Here is an 18,646-nt window from a genome sequence, read left to right as displayed (position 1 = left end):
AATGTTTTAGAAAAAACATATCATATTAACTATTTTAACTAACATTTTTAATTTACTTAAATTAGTTAATTATGTCTTACATTAAGAACGAGATGAGTATTTATTAACAAGATTCTTATATCGCCTAATGGGATTTGAATATATAATCTTATAAGTTATAGGCCTAGTATGATGGAGCCAATCTTTATTTTTAGAAACTTTTTTGAATTCTTTTTTATCTCTTGCTTTATTAAAGCATATTTTTATCACATGTTTGACACGTATTTAATGATTAGACAGTTTTAAACAAGACCTTATAAAAAGGACCAAATTAATTCAAATTTTAAAATCTGATAAAAAAGGCATTTAATTAGAGGGAGCATCATATGCTCCTATAATTCTTGTAACATTTGCTTAAAACGCAAAAAAACGGGGACATATGATTCCAATTCAGATGTTTTATATTTACAAATAAATAAACACATGTAATTATATTCCTTCCAGAGAGATGGATGGATACAAGTCACATGGATTCTGGCTGATGAATGTGGTGGTCATGCAGCTCCAAGATTGAGATGAGTAAACTTGGTAAGAAGATAAGAGTTATAGCCACCGTCAAGTAACAGTTAATTGGTCTAATATTTTGGTAAATCCCCAGAGTCACTAAAAAATATGTTTGCTCGAGTTGGCCAAATCGGTTTGATTATAAGAATGAGTAAAAGCGACTTTATATAAAGTTTTCTTTCAAACTATGTTTCATTATTTGCTTAATTTTCTCAGCATTTTCTCTATTGGCTAGTCATCGTGGCGGGATCATCAATGGAGGGGAGGTCCCGTAATCTCAAATAAATTGAACAAAGTCCTTTTTCCAACCTCGATGGTCCTATTTGAAGCTCATCACGCATTAGGACATCTTTTCTTTAAAGTTCGTTAATTGCATTCTGTTTTTTGATAGCTCCTTGGACATGAGATTACTGGTTAAGTTGGCTAAACCCCTTGCCAATTGCATTAAAAAAAAAAATTCCATTAAAAGTTATTACAAAATATCAAGACATTTTCTTGGTGCACTAGGTCCTTCTTTACTATTCCTTCTCGTCTTATCTGTAAGTTTTAAATTTGAAAAAAAAGTATAGTTCATTTTATAAGCTTCAATTTGGTGTTCATTTTAACATTTAATTTTTTTTAAAAATTTTTTTGTCTCTAATTATTTATTCTTTCTCATTGTCATAATTTCTCTTATCACATTTTTCCACACATTTTTTTTTAATTTTTTTCTCATTTATTATAAAGACATATTTAAAAACAAAAGTATATTTTTAACCTATTTATTATTTTTAACTAATTTAAACTGATTATTCATTATCCGCAATTTAGTTATTTGTAGATTATAATAAAGATCAGAAAAATAATTAAAATTAACTATTGTGATAAAATTTATTATTAAAAATTTAAATTAATTACCCAAACTTGTGTCTGTAATGGCTTATCCAAACATGTATACTACTTCTTGTTCTAAACATAAGATCTTATATTTAGGACGGGATGTAATTGAATACAAATGATCTCAAAAGTACTGCGAAGCATCCTATAACCATCCTTGAACCATCAGAGAAACATATAATTTGCAGACGTATTCCATGGATTGGGCTTCAGCAGTATTTATGTCAATTTATCAAAAAACAAAAAAGAATTGTGCGCTTTATATCCAGGTTAAAGTGCGCGCATTAATTGACTATGATCCTTTCATGCGTGTTGTCCTTGAAGTTAAATGAAGTTCTTGAGTTGGGCTTCAAAAATTGCTCACTTCTGTTTTCATAGAGCTTTTGTCATATTTTTCCGTCCAATTCCATTTATAAGATACTTTAAGAATTCTTTTTATCGAAATTAAAACAATCTTAAAATTAAATTGAGTAAAAAGAAACGTATCACTAGATTGCACTTCAAGGAGGGTAAATATTTGTGGAGGTATATATCCACACATGTTATTAATTGATAGATCAATACTCCCTAAGGTTTTTTTTTTATAAGAAATAACTACGACTTATTTCTATAATTATAAATTTATAATAGATATTTAGAAGATATTTTAAATTTTCTTTGTCAATTATACATTTTAATAATTTTTTTATTCTCTCTCTTATATAATCGCTCCTTTATAAATAACAATATTTTTTGAGAAAAAAATATAGTTTTTATATTTTTATTGTTTCTAACTAATTTCAACTAATTGTTTATTAACATGATTTGATTAATTACTTCTTATAAAAAGAAACGGGTTGGTAGTATGTGCTACGTGTTGTGAATTGATCAATTCTTGGCCCTTTACACAATGCAGCGTGGGTCTGTGGTTACTGTTGTACATTTAGGTGAATTCTGAGATCATTAGAGTTAAGACATGTCTCTGTACAAATATCTATAGACCACCTAACAATGAGCTTCTCACGTCCATCTGTCGTGGGAAATGATGACTTTCGTTTTGAATGCCGCGTAAATTAATGCGGCGTCTCCATTTCAACTGCCATGTTTCTCTTTCCTTCCAGATTTTCACACGCAACAACCTTTCGCGACTTCGCGTGATGATTGTTTTCTCCACCGACCAAGAATTCTTCTTCTTCTTCTTCTTGCCAACAAGAATTCTTCATGAATGGTCATTTTTTAAATATTAATAATAATCCCCCCATTTTGTAACATAATTTTTTGGGAAAAAAATTTGTTTCAATTTATATGGCTTTTTAGAAATCAAAAGCAACATTTGTATGTCTAGATTGAGTTTGTCTTGATCACTAATGCATGACATAAGTGTAAGATATTTTAATATTATATTATATTTTGTTTTAATTAAAATATCTTAAATGTGGTCTATTAGTTAGTTAGGTCCAATTCAAGTAGTGTTTTAAACTCATTCTTTTTTAGTCATTTCATGATCTTGATGGTATATTATGTTTTTTGACAACTAATTGAATGAGCACTGGTAAAAGCTTAATACATGGCTATTGAGGTTTTCTGACTAGTGGCGGCTCTTTCTAGATCCATCAATACGCCTACCTCCAAGTTAGAAGAGATCTTGGCATCGTATCTATTGGTGAAATAGAATTCCATGTGACCATTTGGTTCAATATATTTGTTCATATGGTTTGTTCTACCGTGTGGCATGCTTTAGGTCTTCCTCTGCCTGCTATTTATATATATGTGTGTGTGTGTGATGCTTTATGGTATTTTAATTTTCTCCTTGAAAATTAATTTGAGAAAAAGCGAGCTTCATATATATTTTTATTCATTTTGATAGTTGATTCGATTAATTTTCAATCCAAATATATTTGTTACAATTTTCTTTCTTTCTTTCTTTCTTTCTTTTTTGATAACTTTGTTGCAATTTTCTCTAATTGAAGTGCCTTTTGAAATCGGACTCAAATTTGATTTCACAATCCACGTATTGCGGACAATATACGACTAATTGTTTTAAATTAATAAATTGTTTGGATCCCATCAAAAAATAAATTGTTTGGATTCATTCAGTTTCAGATTTGAATTTCGATTTTTCTTTTCCGTGAAATTACCATAGTTTCTGGAGAGCAAAAATTTTTTTTTAATGGGTTTCAAGGAGAAACTTTCGATTTATTTTTCCAGTCAGTTTGACATTGTGATTGATATCTGAGAAGTTTAAGCCTAAGAGGAGAATGAAATACTTCGTTCCCAAGTGATCGCCGACTGTTTTGGTGGTTAGATTCAATGGTCAAAACGGAAAACACGTTCATAAAAAAAAAAAAAAACGGAATACATGACAAACTATTTTAACAAAGTCAAAATCGATGATGACATAAAGTAGATTCCCAGCGGGTCTTTCTAATATCTGATTGGTGTTATCCGTGTCAGAACAGCCCTGAAAAGTTGCTTGGAAATTAGAGGCTGCGGCTACCTGGTCGCGGGTCGCAAAAGGGAGTTGGGTCAGGTAGGTTAACCCGACTGCTTGGGGAAAGGCACACAAAACGGCGAGGTTTTGTGCCCATGAAGGAGCCTCTCTACCTCATTTAGACGACATCGTTTTCAGTCAAGAGGGCAATGCATCATTTCACTAATTCCTGAAGGTGGGCTGAGCACAAATAGGCCTGTCCTTTTTGGGGCTTTATATTTGACTTTTGTTTCCCTTTTTTTTATTTAAAGAAAAGTTCCAGACTTTTAGGTTGCAATCTGGGCTTCACAGTTTTGGGTTTTGAATTTCCCAAACTGGGCTCATTGATTTAAGCTTTTAAACTTTTGTTTTCTGGGTTTAATTTTTTCCTGAATAGGCCTTTTCAACTTTTGGGTCATCTACGTTACTTAAATAAAAAAAGAAAAGGGACATAATTCCTGTGATGTTGCGATTCACGCTTGGACCCCTCTGGCTTTGTTTGTTACCAAACCAATTAAGAAATCACTTGGGTTTCAACATTTTCTGGACAATTGGTCCTAATGTTATTGTTTTCCAGTTTTGCAATAGTTACCAGCTTTGGGCCCTGTTTTGGGTTATAGTTTTTTTGGGCTGGGCAAAGTTTGTAACTTTTCGGGTTTTTTATTATATTTTTCATACTGGGCCTTATCTGATTTTGGGCCACTCAGTTTTTAAAAAAAAACTCCTTTTTGCACAGTAGCATTCTGGACTTCTTGTTGAGCCATATATTTGTGTTCTAAGTCTTGGTAAATTCAGTTTTGATCTCAATTTGAGACTTTTATTATTTGTGCTGAACAAATACGTGTTGGTTGAGGTGGAAGAACAATTAAATTTAACCAAATATATTGAAGAAAATACCATACCTGTAGAGCCTCAAGATAGTACAGTACAAGGTAGTGGTGTGTTTGTAAATGTTGTACGTAGAGCGAAAGGAAGGAAATTGGTGTAGCACAAAAAAAGCAATAACGGAAAGACAGTAGAGGTAGTCCCAAATTTAGAATTTGTACGAGCAATAGAAGTGGTGGAGAGAGGTAAAAGAGAAAAAAGATCGATGGAAATGTTTAAAAATCATATGCGAAATAACGAGATCCTTATGCTGACACTAGATGAGACAAGCAATGAGGTGCAATTAGAGGAGAAGAATAGCGACAAAACAGAGATTCATCGTAAGGATGAGCAAAATGAGGAGTTGATGGCACTAAATTTGGATCACCCCATGTTGTCGCACGACCCTGGAGAAGAAAGGGTGTACAGGGGAAGATTTTAGGGCAAATGATAATGGGATGTGTTTGAGTAGTCAAGTTCAGGAAAGCCCAATGGTAACAGACACACAAGAGTTGTTGTAGAGTAAAGAAACTGTAACCACACGGTAGTGGCCTAGTGGTCCTTAACCAAGCGATAGGGGTTCAAATCCCACCCTTGGACATGGAAATGCTCCCATGGCCAGCCGTTTGCCCTTAAGTGGAGGTCTTTATGGCAAAGGGATTAGTCATTGCTACTGGCGGTGGATACCTTGCATAAGCAAAAAAAAAAAAAAAGAGTAAAGAAACTGTGGTCTCAGAAACTTAGTTTTTGTAGGGTAACTAATTGGGCTTGGGTGTAACACCTAACATAATTATATCAATATACGCAATAAAATATTTAATTTAAAAGTCCATAAATATTTTTAATACTGTAATTAAGTCAAAATTTCAAAACATTTCTAACATAACTTAACAACATAAACTATTAAAGTCTTATAGTCATGGCAAATAAAAATATAACATAGCATGTGCTTGAGGAGCACAGAAGCCTTCACGGCTCACTCCATTGGTGCCTTCCCTTGATTCCTACTAGATCCTTCGCCTGAAAATTGTTAATATAGGGGGTGAGATCAAACATCTCAGTAACTACTGAAATTCTAACATATACAAGCAAATCATATATGATAAACCAAAAATCTGTTTATATGTGTGTATATAAATATATTAAAAATCACGGATATGAGACATCCAATTCAATTTCTTTTTTTTTTCCAACAATATACCAATATCATTTTTCTAATATATCCAAAAATAATGCAATATGCTGCCTCCCTTATATCACCATCCATCCTTATACCGCTGACTGGAGCCATAGGCTAACACATAGTCCGATAGGAACTAATCCATTTTACTGAATTATTCCAAGCTCACCGATACTAGAGATATATCCGGTCAAAGATATAGAGCTCAAGCCCGGACTATGACTCCCCTCCTTTGTGAATAGGGAGGTGTCACATGTCCCACAGCTCCAATGAATTCCCGGCCAAAGGAAAACATAGAAGAAGGGGCCCTGACAAGTGCCATCCACTGTGCACCGAGTGATGGCATACCACGTGGTAATTTCATATCCATGCAATCTCCTTCTATCCTTAGCCCAACAATGCATGTCAGATGCCAATAATGTTATATCATAAATACGTCCTCAAATATTTTAAAGATAAGATAGCAATAAAACTTATATATCATTTAATAACAACTCATGACAATTCCTTAGCCATCAATATATTTAAACATTGATCATAATTAATAGCAATAAATCTTGACAAAATCAAATAACATATCAAAACATTTATTTGAAATCATAATACTACTTTTCAGTATGATATAAAAATTAGTAAATCCACAATATAATCATACACAATTCACATGTACAAGAAAGAATTTTCAGAGTTACCTGGTACTCTTTAGCTTACAAAAATTCACACAAAGATTACTCCAAAATTCTCAAGTCTACAAAATTGCACATAAATATTTATTAATATAAACTCAGAACTACTCCAAAGCTACTCTAAAATTCTAAGACTACCCTCTAAACCAAAATTACATAAATATATTAACTCTCCCAAATCTAGGCATTTATAATAGATATTATTTTGAAAAATAATTTACATATAAGGCTATTTAAATTTAACAAAAGTATAAATATATATATTTTTATTACCCAAAATCTAAATATTTTATATTAAAATTCTCAATTATTTATTATAATCTCATTTAAAATTTTTCCTCAAACCAAACAACTTCTTTTTAAATTATAAGCAAACTGTAGCTTTATTTAATTTCACAAAATTCTCAATTTATAATTTTTCAAGCCTTCAAAAATTATTTCAAAATATATATTTAACTTATTCAATATTTAAACCGATTAAAATCTCAATAATATATTAAATAACTCAAATAAATTATTTAACTCAAATTTAATCGGTAAAAACATATTACAAGTCTAAATAACAAACTTTTCAACTAAAATCTTAGTTTAAAATTCTTAAAATAATCATTCAACAAAAATAAACCGATTAAAATTCCTTAATAATGTATCTTTAAATTTCTACGGTCATATATTGTCAAAACTCTATATTTATTCTATACCCAAACAGTAAAATTTTCTCTAAACATTATAATGATACTAATAATATAAAGTTCTAAATATATAGGAAATATTCATAAAGGAAATTTGATAAAAAGAAGTAGTTTTGTGTACCTAAATAATCCCCAAAACTTGTCAGGTGCTCTGCAACTTAGCTTTCTCTTTCTTTCCCTCTTTGCTTCTCACTCTCTTCTCTCTTCTCTCGATCTCTCTTCCTCTTCCGTCTCCTCTCCCCCTCTTTTATCCTCACTTCTCCAACTTCCAACTATCCCTTCTCCCATTTTCTTCATTCATTTATTGTTTTTCCAAAAAGTCTTCCTTCATCCCTTCCTTTCCTTCTTTTCCTTCCTCTATTTAATACTCCTTCCTTCTTTTCAACTTATACTTACTACATCTCATCCCATTTTCTTCAGCCGCCCCTCTCTTCTTCTTTTTTTCTTCTATGTTCATTAATAACCCCCCTCCTTTTTCCACTATCGGTGGAAAAAGGTGGGGTGGTTTTTTTATTTTATTTATTATTATTATTAAAAATAATAGTATGTTACATTGGGCGTCCTCCTCTTACCAGTTTTTTATGGATAGTCTATTTTCCTAGAATATAAGAGGGGCGTGTAATAGAGGCCTCATCAGAAATTTGAAGACGGCTTTTAATGGGCTTAAACCCAATAATATTGGTAGAAACACGGTGTAAGGATACTTCTCGCTTCATGTCTCTCAAGTTGCTGGGGTTTGACAACTTCACAGCGACTCTGAGCATTCATCGCTCTGGTGGATTTGTAGTTGGTTGGAGAAGCGATAGAGTGGGAGTGAATGTTTTACAGTTAGACTGAAAATTTATTCACCTTCGCTATAGCTTAGATGGGAAAACCCAGTTCATTTGGATGGCAATTTATGTTGTGCCGCATTCAAATCTAAGAAAGCTGCTGTGGAACAATTTGAAAATGATCTCAATAGCACCTTTGAACCTTGGGCAGTGTACGGGGATTTTAATAACATCGTGTCTTCTTCTGAAAGAATTGGTGGTGCAGGGACTAGCATGAAACGAATTGAATGGTTTAACAACCAAGTCAATGACTACCGACTCTCTGATCTGGGTTTCATGGGTTCCCAATTTACTTGGCAAGGACCTCAAAACTTGGGATGCAAGTGACTTTTTGAAAGGTTAGATAGAGCTTTGGTTAACTCGAATTTTCTGGATTAGTTTCCTGAAGTTTTGTACGGGTTCTGCCTCGCACAAAATACTCAGATCATAATCCCTTGATGTTATTTCTCTCTGACTATTGACAAAGGCCTAAAATCTTTTAGATTTGAGGCTATGTGGATGGAACATGATAACTTCAAAAAAATTTTACATGATTCATGGAAGGATAAAAATGATTTGAAGAGTTCGTTGGAGGATTTTAAAAATTCTGTTATTACTTGGAACATAGATATTTTCAGTTTGGTGGAGAAGAGGAAATGCCAAATTCTTGCTAGACTAAATGGCATCCAAAAATCTAATGTGTATCCTTCTTGCTTTCTATGTAATCTGGAGTTGGAATTACAAGATGAATTAGATGAAGTTCTGAAGTTGGAAGAGTTGAAATGGTTTCAAAAAGCTAGAACAAACTGGGTGTCTAAAGGTGATCGAAATACTAGGTATTACCACCTTAAGACCAAATTTAGAAGGAAAAAGGACAGAGTCCTGACTCTCAAAAGTGATGAAGGTAACTGGATTGAAGATGAGAATCAACTGAAATACATGGTGGTTGACTATTTTCAGAACTTATTTAAAGCAAATAGCCCAAATCAGACAAGGCTTTGTACATTCACACATTTCCCTATTGTTGAAGATGTGCTAGATGACTTGAGTAAAGTTCCTTCAGAAGATGAAGTTAAAGCCGCTATCTTCTCAATGGGTGCATACAAGGACCTAGGCTTTGATGGATTTGCTCCAATTTTTTTCCAAAGAAATTGGGATGTAGTAGGACTTGTTGTCTGTAGGTTTGTACAGAAAAATTTTTAAGGGGGGAATAACTGTTGCTGAAGCTAAGAAGACTCTCATTTTCTTGATTCCTAAAAGAGATAGCCCAGAATTTGTGGCCCAATTCAGGCCAATTTCTCTCTGTTCAGTTCCTTACAAGTATGTAACAAAAGTACTCACTCAAAGATTGAAAGATGTAATGAGTGCTCTAATTTCTCCCTATCAGACTAGTTTTATCAAAGGGAGACATATCCAATACAACATTAGTTTAGGGCAGGAGATAATGCATATTATGAAGAAAAATAAAAGCAAAAAAGGTCTGGTAGCAATGAAGATAGACCTGGAAAAGGCCTACAATAGGATACGGTGGGATTTTCTACAACAAGTACTTTATGAGGCAGGGATGGATAAAAATGTTGTGAATTTAATGATGTCCTACATCACATCTGTTTCTTACAATGTATTATGGAATGGATCGAAAACTCAATTTTTTCAACCCCAAAGGGGGCTAAGGCAAGGATATCCTATTTCCCCCCTTCTCTTTGTCCTTTGTATGGATAAGCTTTCTCATTTGATCTCTGATGTTGTTAATGAAGGGAAGTGGCAACCTATTAAAGTAGCCAATCATGTGTCAGCTATTTCGCATCTTATGTTTGCGGATGATCTATTATTATTTGGTGTGGCTACAAAAAAGCAGGTGGATTGTATGATGACTTCTCTGGACAAATTCTGTCTTGCTTCAAGCGAAGTGGTTAATAAAGCCAAATCTTCTCTATTTTTCTCTTAGAAAGTACTAGCAAGTTTAAAGGGGAGAATTAAAAGAATGACACAAATGAAGATCTCGTATGAAATAGGTAGATATTTGGAATTTCCACTTTCAAATTGCAGAAAACCAGTAGAGATGTTCTGGTATATTGTGGAAAATGTTAGATCAAAACTTGCTGCTTGGAAGGCCAATAGCTTATCCCTAGCTGGAAGGATAACTTTAACCAAATCGGTTTTGAGTTCAATTCCTTTATATCCTATGCATATGGCTATGCTACCAAAGAAGATTTGTGCAAAAATAGAAAAACTCTAAAGGGATTTCATTTGGGGAAATAACCACAACTCTCATGCCTATCATCTAATTGGTTGGCATCAAATTACACTTCCTAAATCCTGTGGTGGTTTAGGCCTCAAAAAGCTAACTACTGTGAATAAGGCATGTGGAACAAAGTTAGCTTGGAATCTGGTAATGGGAGAGAAAGGATTCTGGGTGGATATTTTATGCCATAAATACATGATGCGGAAACTGAAAGCCTTCTTACGGTGCTCCTAGGTGATTCTAAACTATGGCACTTTATTTGCCAACAAAAAGAAGTGGTAGATAAAAGAGCTAGGTGGCAAATTCACAATGGACAAGTGGTCAATTTCTTTAATGATATTTGGCTGTTTACTGATAAAAAGATCAAAGAAATGTACAAAAGACCTCTTTTTGAGGAGGAAAATGCAAGTGCAGTGTGCGACTGGACTTTATATGGGACATGGGACTTCCAGAAACTGGACACCGTAGTAAAAGAAGAAGTTATACAGAGGCTGATTAGTGTTTTACCTCCCATGAAAGATGCAGGGAATGATGTCATGTGCTAGAAAACAACGAACAATGGAATGTTTTCCTTAAAAAGTGCTTATTTTCTCATCGAGGGAAATGACCAGACTCTTTTCCACCCCACCTACAAGCCAATATGGAAATGGAATAGGGCAGAGAGAATTAGAGTATTTCTTTGGAGGGCTTTTAATGATAGGCTTCCCACAAAACTACGGTGTAGTAGGTGGTCTCAAACATATGCAAACTATGATTATTGCAAAGATGAGATCGAAGACATTTTGCATGTTCTAAGGGACTGCTCTTATGTGAAGAACTTCTGGCTTAAAGTTCTCAACCCCAGGTTCTACTCTGATTTTTTTAATGCTTCTATACAGGAATGGTTCACAGACAATTTGAAACACAATTGGGGAATAATTGATGATATTCAATGGGATCTTCTATGGGGTGTATCAGTGTGGAAAATCTGGCTCTAGCGCAATAAATCAATCTTTGACCTCGAATATGAAAACAGACCCTCGGACCTAGTTTATTGTATTTTAAAGTGTTGGAAGTACTATGCCTCTGATTCTTTTCAAAGCATGATAACTTCAAATAGCAATTGCCATCACAACATTAAGTGGAGCCCACCTCCCCATGACTGGGTAAAGATAAATGTTGATGGTGCTGTGATTAAATCTTCAACTAAAGCTGGATGTAAAGGCCTAAGTAGAGATGCATCAGGATCTTGGATTGCTGGGTTCTGTAATACAATAGGTAATTGTAGTGCAATGGAGGCGAAAGAATGGGCTATTTTCAAAGGTTTGTCGTTGGCCTAGGAATTTGGTTTTAATGAGTTATTCTAGAATCGGATGCCAAAAATCTGATCAAGCTCCTGTTCCAGAAGCAACATATTGGGAATGGAAGTCTGGTTACCATCAGAATAGGAGCTTTAATGTCTTACAAATGGGAGGTTGAACTGAAATATATCCCACATGATAGCAACAAAGTAGCCTATGCGCTAGCTAAGGTGGGTCTGTCTAACTCATCTCTCTTTGATACTTGCCTGGAGAATCTAAAATCTCTGGTACACAATGACTGTAATAGCTTGGATTAAGTAATAACATAAGTGGGCTATGGGCCCATCTTCAGTACCCAAAAAAAAAAACACTGTTTGAGTCCTCTATTTAAATATTTGGGACTCTTTTTGAGCCTTAAAAAAATTTTGTTTGTTTCTGGAACAGTGGATTTTAGGCTCTGTTTTGTGTTTTGTTATATGAGCTAATTTTGTTTTATTTCCAAAAATCTTTTGGGGCTAAATAAAGTATTATTTAAATTGTCTTTTATTTATTTAGCCATTTGGTTTATGTATAACATATTGTATGTGCCATCTAAATTGTTTAAATATAAGAGAAATCAGTTTGGCTATTTTAACATACTATGAATTTTTGCAAAATTCGTTTTGTCTGTTATTTAATTGTTTAAATATTTTGTTTTAAGCAATTACATGTTTGTTTGAATTTTGCAAAATTATATTTGAGTTAAAATATGTTGAACTTGATTCTTAAACAATTTTGGATGCATAGAATAGTGGGAGAATTTAATTTTGGTTATTTAGTCACTTATTTTGATTAAATTAATTAGGTAGGTTCTCCATTATGTTGTGTATATATAGGATTTAAATGTATATAGTTGATAACTATGATTAGCATACAAAGTTGATGAAGAGTAGTTACAACATCCTCTTCTATAGTGTAGGGATAAATAATCACATGAATTTTTAAAATACCAACTATAATCAATGAATAATTATAATTTGATCACATAAATGGTTTAGTTGATGAAATTAATCAGTCAAATTTCTCATTGATATTGTGTGTGTATGTAGAATTTAATTGTACATATTTGATAGTGGTGATTAGCATACATATTTGTTTAAGGAGTAGCAAACAGCATCCTTATACACAAGTTATGTGCATAATCAATCACATGTGGACTTAAAATATCAAATCTTGGTTAAATGTACAATCAATATACACAATGATTTGATCTCTTTGTGATGCGTATGTAGAATTTAGGAGTCGTCACAGCATTCTTACTGGTACATGTATTCTAAATTGTTTTAATAGACAAATCATTACATAAAGATTTAAAGACATCATTTATAATTAAATATGTGACTGTAATTAATCTTTGCTCACATATAGATAATTATGATTACATATTTAATTATAAGCCGGTTGTGCAGTGTAGGACTCCAAACTGGATCCTTATTAGCGTCCATGTGACTCTTATTGTCTCTATATTCCTGGGTGGTATTATTATTATGCATCAATTTACTTTTAAACTATTAAAAGGAAGCTGATATTGGCGCAGCCAAGTATTTCTCATGCATACGGATAAAAAATCGTGAACCTAACAATCGTGAAGCTATAGAGGGTGTTTGGATTATACTTTAAAAGCACTCTTAAGCAGAACAAAAATGTTGTATCCTTACTGTAGAAAATTCCATAGCCTTGAGAAGCGAGGGAGAGGACACAAGGGGATGCATGGGGTGAGATATTTAAAATTGGGAGTCGGGTGACTTTGTGTCCCTCATAAGTCTCCTTAAATTTAGCGAAATGGGTTAATCTCTTACAGATGTGATGAATTCATATTCGAATAACTGTTAATAGAGGTGCTCAATACATGATAATGTTTTAAACTAGATTACCTTCAATAGCATATGGGAATAAAAGGACTGGTTGAGACAGTAGTATAATTCAACAAATTATAGTTATTAAAATTTAAATATGATAATACTCCTCCAGTTCTAAATATAAAACTCTTTTTGTAGTGTGTATAAGAGTCTTATATTTAGGATTAGAAAACTAAAATTTATTTTATAATGTAATTAAATATTATATTTAGAATCAGATTAATATAATTTTAGGCTCAATAATAAGGGGGACTTGATGGACGCATCGGTTGTGTTGGACATTAATTCTGTAGTGCTGCGGGTGGGGATAGGGGATTGGGTAAATTGAATGGGGCATCTTTGTCATTAGTGTGTTGGCATTTTTAAAAGAAGAAAAGCGCGTGGACCGTTGCATGTGCATCTCGTTTCTTTATTTTATGATCAGAGAGATTGCCCCCGCGCCCCAGCGACGTTGAAAATAGAGGGAAGTGATAGAGGGAGGGGCGTCTAGCTGAGATGCACCGAGGAAAAAAAAAAACCGGTTGAGATAATAGATTAAGAGTCAATAGGTCAGATCAGGATTAAACTGGGATCAAACCGGTCATATTAAAATAATAAAAATATTATTAATCATCACTAAAAAATATTTTATAAGATAATATTTAAAATATATGATTAAATAACAAACATATATTATATACATCATATCCCTATTTTTTTTCCCTTGATTCTATCAGTCTATCTCGACTCTTGCTCAAATTTCATGGGAGAAGGTGCCTTTTTTTGTTCGATTTAAAACTCTTGCCTTTCAAGTTTAGCTGGTCACGCTCTCTTCTCTCTTCCTTGTGCTTTTCTGTTCAAGTCTCTCTCTCACCTTGCAATCTTCATAGTTAATATGTTTGACTGAAACTTTTTTCCTTCTCTTCCACTGTTCCACACTGTGTGCTCTACAAACCCGAAAGTTTCTTCGTTTCATTTTTCATCGTGATTTATTAGGTTATGGTAAGTTTTTCTTTGCATTTCCCCTTCTCTCTTTCTTCTCTTCCTCGATCTCTTTTTTCCTTCCTTTTTTCTGATAAAGTTCTTCTTCTTCACCCCACAGATTCAGACACAGAATAATAGAATATAGAGAACCGGATAACCTAGTCCAACAAGCGGTTTACCCGGTTTGCACCGGTTTGTTCTAGTTTTTTTCGGGTCGATCATTCAGGTCTTGTTGCTGAACCGGACAGGAAAACTGGCCGGTTGGCCGGTTTCTGGCCGGTCCGGTCCAATCCGGTTTTTATTCATTGGGATGCACCTTTTGCTAGGCATGGCATCATCATATAATAATATTATCTCCGGTTCTTGATATAAGATCTTATTTAATTTTTATTTTGGTTTTAAATATGAGACTCTTATCTATTTTGCCTCTCATATTTATATATATTTTTTCAAGATAATCCTTCTAATAATGGTAGTTCTAACTAATACACTTGATTAATAAAGATATTTTAAGAAAGACAATACCTATTTATTACAAATAACTAACTTAATTTATTTTCTTAATATTCTCAAATTAGTCAATTAGTTTTTATAATTAAGATCAGAGATAGTACTATGTAGAAAATGATATGAAGGTGGCAGTTTTATAATTATAATGCTCTTTTTAATGTTGTTTCTCCTTTGTTATGTATAAAGAGGCATGTTGGCGAAGGGAAGGTTCTTTATTATATTAATGTTATGAATGAATGGAGCTTTGGAACTTGGAAGCCTCTGGATTTGACTGTCACACATACTCCATCCGTTTCCACCTGTTTCATTATAAGTGTCACGATAATAGTAGTACTCATCAGTTTTTCATTTAAAATTTAATTAATTAATTAATTTGAGTAGAGTAATGATGTTTGTTAAATTAGTTAATATGATACATTTTTTAAATCCTAATCATCTTTCTTAATTCTTTCTTTTCTTAATTGATTATTGCTGGAAGAATATCAATAAGATTAATTTAAAAAAATTAATAAATGTGTAAAATAGGTATTATATATAAGATCAACATTAACTCTCAAATTATATTCTATATTAAAGATTGGAGGGGTATTTTTTTTTAACATAGATTAAGAAATCATTAAATAATCTAAACTTTTGTAAAATCAATCTATTACTTTCTTAAAATGTCTCTAGTGTTTGTCTTTGTCCCTAATATATTAAGGCATCTTGGTAATTTTATTATAGTATGAATATACATTTTTATTCTTAATTTATTTTCTTTAGACTGTTATTCTTTTAGGAAACATATGTTAAATAGATTTAAAGTTAAAAAGTTATTAAATTTTAAGATAAAACTAATAAAGTTTTAGTTTTTTTTTTTTAGTTCAAGTGAAATATGTCGAAAGTGTTTATACTAAAATGGAGGGAAGTAAAAGATTGCTACACAGAATTTTATTTTTTGCAAAGGCAGGAGGAGTGAGAAAAGTAGTGAGAGAGAGGGAGTCCTGGCGAGTCCAAATCCAATCAGACGTACCCGTTAAAAAAAATGAACGTGATCCAAGCCTAAATAGAAGTGGGGAAGGAAAAAGACCCAAACCTCAATAAAGAGGACGAAGAAAAGAGCCCAAGGAAGCCTATAAGTACAGTAATAGTAATATAATGAGCGCGAAGTTTTTAGAAAAGAAGCTATTATAAGTAAGGCCCATAAGATAATAATGGGATCCGTGAGAATGAATCACCCACCAGAGCTCCAACCTCTGCCGGACACCTAAATGCCAATAGTCAGATCTCCAACCTTAAATTTGTTTTTTTAGGGGTATTATTGTTTTTTTGGAGGAAAAAGGATGAGTATTATTGTATTTTTACCTTTAAATTTTAATTTTATTTTGCTCCAAGATGGTTGCTTGAAATTTTTGAATGTTTTGAGGGTTAGTTGATATAAAACAGCTATTAAGGCGGTTTACTGAAATTCTTCCCATATATACTAATGTCTTGATGGAATGAGTTTGGGTGCTTATCAGATTTAAAGTATCTAGATATATATATTTTTAAAAGACATTTATTTTACTGGTTATATAATCCAAAAATAAAAATAATCTCTCAATGATTATTTTTTTAAAAAATCATTTTTCATTTGAAAAAATTAATTAAAAAATTTAAATCTGAATCCTCAATATCTAATGAATTTGGGGTGTGATGAACACCTAAACCGTTCCACATCCTAAGATTGAGATTACAGGTGGAATCAAACTTGAAACATCCCACTAATGAAGAGTTTTCATTCTGTTGGCTTATAAATTCATTGACCACATGAAACCTCTTTAAAATAGCCCGGAGATCCCATTCAAGTCATTAACTGCATCATCGAACATCAGGATTCAGCAAACCCAACAGCATATAATAATAGGGGGAAAAATGAAGCTACTGATATGTGGTTGGAAACACAAAAAGAAGAAATAATATGCAAGCATTAAGCGAAAGCAAATAATAATGGTGATGATGTGACAGCATTTGCCTTGTTTTTTTTTTTTGGCCAATAACATTTGCCTTGGTTTAGACCACATTATTATTAATGAGGAATATCGTAAAGTAAAGTGATGACGAGACCCTATGAAAGCATTCTCATTCTTCCTTTTGCTGCTATTAATGGTTCAGTACGTACAAGCAAATTTATGGATCGAGTTTTGCCAATTCCATGCAACGGCGTGCAGCGTCCAAAGCAATAATGGAGATGCCACTATTGTTCAAATGAAGTTGACAATAAGAAAACAACCAGTGTGTCTGAATGGGATTCCTTTCCCTGTTGATTTATAATTGTTAATTGTGGCACCCACAGCTAATTAAGGAAAATTTCAATTAAGAGCCTCCTTCTGAATGGGATTCCTTTCCCTGCTAATTTCAGCTTCTGTCATTCTCCATTTCCGTTTCTGCACTTTTCTTCTGTTTTGTGAACAACTGAGGATTGGCTAATCTTAGCCATGAAGGTTATTATGAAGAATCTTGTATTTGCGATAAGTGTCGTATTATTTCATTAGGGACATTGCAGCAAGACAAGAGACAATTAAAAGAGGAAGCAAAAGCTTATTTAGTACGCTAATCAAACATTACTACTACTATTTTTCCCAAAGCTGTATATAAATATCTGTCATTGGTGCTGATCCATCACTTCCCATCAAACCATATAACTTTGAGTGAGAATGGATACCTCACTGTAATGAAAAAGACCACCATCTCCTCCTCCTAAACTTCAAGCACACCATGGTTGATCCATCTGCCATCCTTCCTAGTTGGTTTGATATAAGCCAGATTATATTGCAGTGAATGAACTCGACTTCACTGTGACTAACACCATTGATAGAGTCATTGAGCTTAGTCTCCCTTGTTGAGGCTGAAAAGGAGGGACCCAAAGAGATCGAAGTCAAATATCATGTTTGGGGATCCCCTGGAAAGAAGGGTTAAGTTTGAGAGTTTGGCGTAGTTTTTTTCAGACACATGTCGTGTCATGTGATTATTATTAAATTCTGATGCATCCAGGTTGAAGAGTTGCCCCAGACTTTCTGAAAGATTGCCATTTAAATGAGTTGGGAAGACAATTTTGACGATGACAAAGGGTATGTTTGTACTATCACTCACATATTCATGTTATACATACATGCATACATATGTGTTTATTTATATATTTTTTCTTACCAAGTGATGATCCTTAACATTACAACGTACAATAACTATTCTTTGGGCGATTGTTCTTTACAGACAAGGCCTTCTCCTCCTCCATGTGACAGACAGAGCATGACTGAAAGTGGTAGTCTTCTCTCGAAGCTGACCCTTCTTCCCATGGGATCCCCAAACTTGATCTTTGGCTTCGATGGTGGTCTTTTCAATTTCAATGCACTTTCAAACTACACATGCCTTTAGGATTGTATAATGACAGATATCTACACACATCTTTGACAAATAGTAGTGATGTTTAATGTTTAATTAGCGCACCGAATTATATTTATTTCTTCTTTCGATTGTCTCCTATGTCTCGGTGCGATGTCCGAAATAAAATAATGCGAGACTTATCACAAATATAAGGTTCTTCGTGACCTTCATAGCAGATTACCCAATCCTCGGAGGAGATAGCAAGGGAGAATTGCTATAAATTCTCAAGTTAAAGAAAGAACATACTAG

This window comes from Neltuma alba, unplaced genomic scaffold (assembly GCF_004799145.2).
Source record: "Neltuma alba isolate B1F8T4 unplaced genomic scaffold, ASM479914v2 tig00003524_pilon, whole genome shotgun sequence".
Lineage (NCBI taxonomy): Eukaryota > Viridiplantae > Streptophyta > Magnoliopsida > Fabales > Fabaceae > Neltuma > Neltuma alba.
Note: the sequence above shows the minus strand (reverse complement) of the source record.